This window comes from Abramis brama (genome assembly GCF_963993115.1).
Source record: "Abramis brama genome assembly, chromosome: 6".
NCBI classification, from domain to species: domain Eukaryota; kingdom Metazoa; phylum Chordata; class Actinopteri; order Cypriniformes; family Leuciscidae; genus Abramis; species Abramis brama.
In genome coordinates, this window is record NC_139968.1 from 9,555,223 (window position 1) to 9,558,225 (window position 3,003).

Consider the following 3,003-nt stretch of genomic DNA (forward strand, 5'->3'; position numbering starts at 1 on the left):
TAAATTATTAACCGCGGTACCACTTACGCTTCGATCACACTCAGATATTTTCTCTCATTGCTTCAAAGCCCCTGCGGTGCGAAGGATGATTGTTTCAATATTTAGTGAAAAGTTTTGTATCGTGTCAGTTACTGCATCGTGGTGCATTCATTCACTTTCTTGCATAGGAATTGCAGTAGATGGATTTCCTTTTAACATTGGGACTATTTTCAGAGTTCCTCTATGGCTGCATACTCTCTGTATGGCATCTGTTGCCATAGTTACCCACTCATCTGACGAGAGGAAAACCTTCTGGGGAAATTCTTCCTGTATCAGGGAATTTAACGAATGTCACTCCACTTGGAAACATGGGCCAGACCTCAACATGCGAACTGATCTCAGATCAGTTTTTGCCTCTCATATCCAATTTAGCACAGTAAAGCAACTGGGTGAGAGATAAAACTAGATGAACCCAGAGCACTTACTCTGAGATGCTAATAGATTCGGGAATAGGAGGTGTAGCGAGGGCAAGGGAAACGGATCAGTTTCCGATTTCACTCCATCACTCTGACCTAGTCTGAATCTCATATGGACCATGGACCATAATGCAAAAATCCCAAGCTCCAATCTGTTTGGGTGGTTTTGCATAGTTTTCGGGAGTAAAAGTGTAGATGTTTTTCTCAGTATGCCAGGAAACAATGTTTACAATGTTTACAAGGCATCAGGTTTCTACAGCAAGCACTTCTGAGGAATACCTTGTCACTGGGTTTATCAAATCTGTGAAAGATACGCAAGAGTTTTGCTCAACTGTATTTTTTTTTTTTTTTTTTTTGTTGTTACTTTGTACAATCTGTGCTTATGTTTTAGGAAGGCAGGAACAAACAGTGACAATGTGTTCCCAGAGGTCCAGGGCTTGAGGTGCTTTCTATTCTTTCTAATGGCTTTCCTGAGTGCCTGCAGACCAGATTTAGGGAAATGGTGGCTTGGTGTCCTGACATCCAGGCTCATCGGCTGCGACATGAAATGAAATGCGAAATGAAGTGTTCCACTTCGCTTTTAGACACTTGCAAACTTCCATAGGGGGAACATCCACCACCAATTTGAAATGTGTTTCACTTCGTCAAGTGGATAAGGGAAGTTTATATGGACATATCCTCCAAAATACTTAAAATACTACAATGCAACCTGATTGAGATGTCACAGCAAATCGTGCTTAATTACCCCACCCCATACAACTCTAGTGTATGATATATGATTTATTTTTACTTTATCTGCAAGTAAATTTGTTGCTACCTTAAAGGATTAGTTCACCCCAAAATGAAAATTTCCTAGTAATCTACTCACCCCAATGCCATCCAAGATATCCATGTCTTTCTTTCCTCAGTGGAAGATCAATTGTTTTTTGAGGAAAACATTTCTGGATTTTTCATCTAACAATGGACTTCATTGGTTACCATTATTTTTAAGTCCAAATCAATGCAGTTTCAAAAGTCTTTGAAGTGTTTAAACGGGCTGTACGCTATCACAGCTGAAGAAGAGGTTGTTATCTAGCGAAACGATAGGTCATTTTCAAAAATATATAATTTATAGACTTTTTAACTTCAATAGTTCGGATTGAGCTGATCAACAAATGGACAGGGAACTACGTCATCACGTTGAAAGGTCACGTCGGCGCCAGCAATAGTATTTGAACTACTATTCATATTCATCAGAATGTTATTCATATACTATTCATATTCATATTCACTGAATACTATTACTATATATATAATAGCAAACAATACTATTTGAACTATCCTCCTATGTACGGTCGCATTGTAAACAGTGGGGCGGTACTTCTGCCGGCGCCGATGTGACCTTTCAACGTGAAGACGTAGTTCCCTGTCCGTTTGTTGATCAGCTCAATCCGAACTATTGAAGGTAAAAAGTCTATAAATTATATATATTTTTGGAAAATGACCTATCGTTTCGCTAGATAACAACCTCTTCTTCAGCTGTGATCGCGTACAGCCCGTTTAAACACTTCAAAGACTTTTGAAACTGCATTGATTTGGACTTAAAATCGATGGTAACCAATGAAGTCCATTGTTAGATGAAAAATTCTGAAATGTTTTCTTCAAAAAACATAATTTCTCTCCCACTGAGGAAAGAAAGACATGGATATCTTGGATGGCATTGGGGTGAGTAGATTATTAGGAAATTTTCATTTTGGGGTGAACTAATCCTTTAAGATGGCAGTTTGTTACACAGTCATAGTTTATTGTATTGATATTTCTTTATTTTTGTAGTTTAAAAAAATATATTTTATCCAACAGCCCAAGCATATCTATTAGCTAAATTATAAGGAAACAGTTAAAATTATAAATAAGCTCTATAGCAGATTCCAAGACATCAAAGGCTTAAGACATTCCAATTCTACCCATTGAATGGGTTCTGCCAGTAATGGGCACTCGTCCAACGTAAGCAAGGATGCACATCCAAGTCAGTTAGTGAGGGAAGTGCATAAAAAGCAAAGTAGAATGCAGTTGTGATCACTGTTTCATGGTGTCAGTCCATTGGTTTCTAGCTTGCTTTCTTCCTGGACCTGCAAGGGACACCTTGTGCTTGTCATTTGCCAGCGGCAGAGACAATGCTCCTTCGACTTTAGGTGCACCTTGTCTGCTTTCTGCTAGGTGTGCTTAGGGGCTTGCGCATGTTAGAGGGGCCCCTGTGTTCAGTTTCCTTTGGAAGTCTCTAGCCATATGTCCTGAGGCTATCCAAGACCTTATGGCAGGGGTTGCCAGTTCGGCTCCTTGAGATCTACCTTACTGCAGACTTCAGTTCCAACCCTGCTCCAACACACCTGCCTGTCACTGTCAAGTAATTCTGATCACCTTGATTAAGTTGTTCAGGTCTGTTTGATTACGGTTTGAGCTAAACTCTGCAAGATAGTAGTGTTCCAAGAGCAGGGGTGGTTACCCTTGCTCTAAGGCAGTGGTTGCCAACCACATTCCACACCCATATTTGGCATGTCTCCTTAATCAA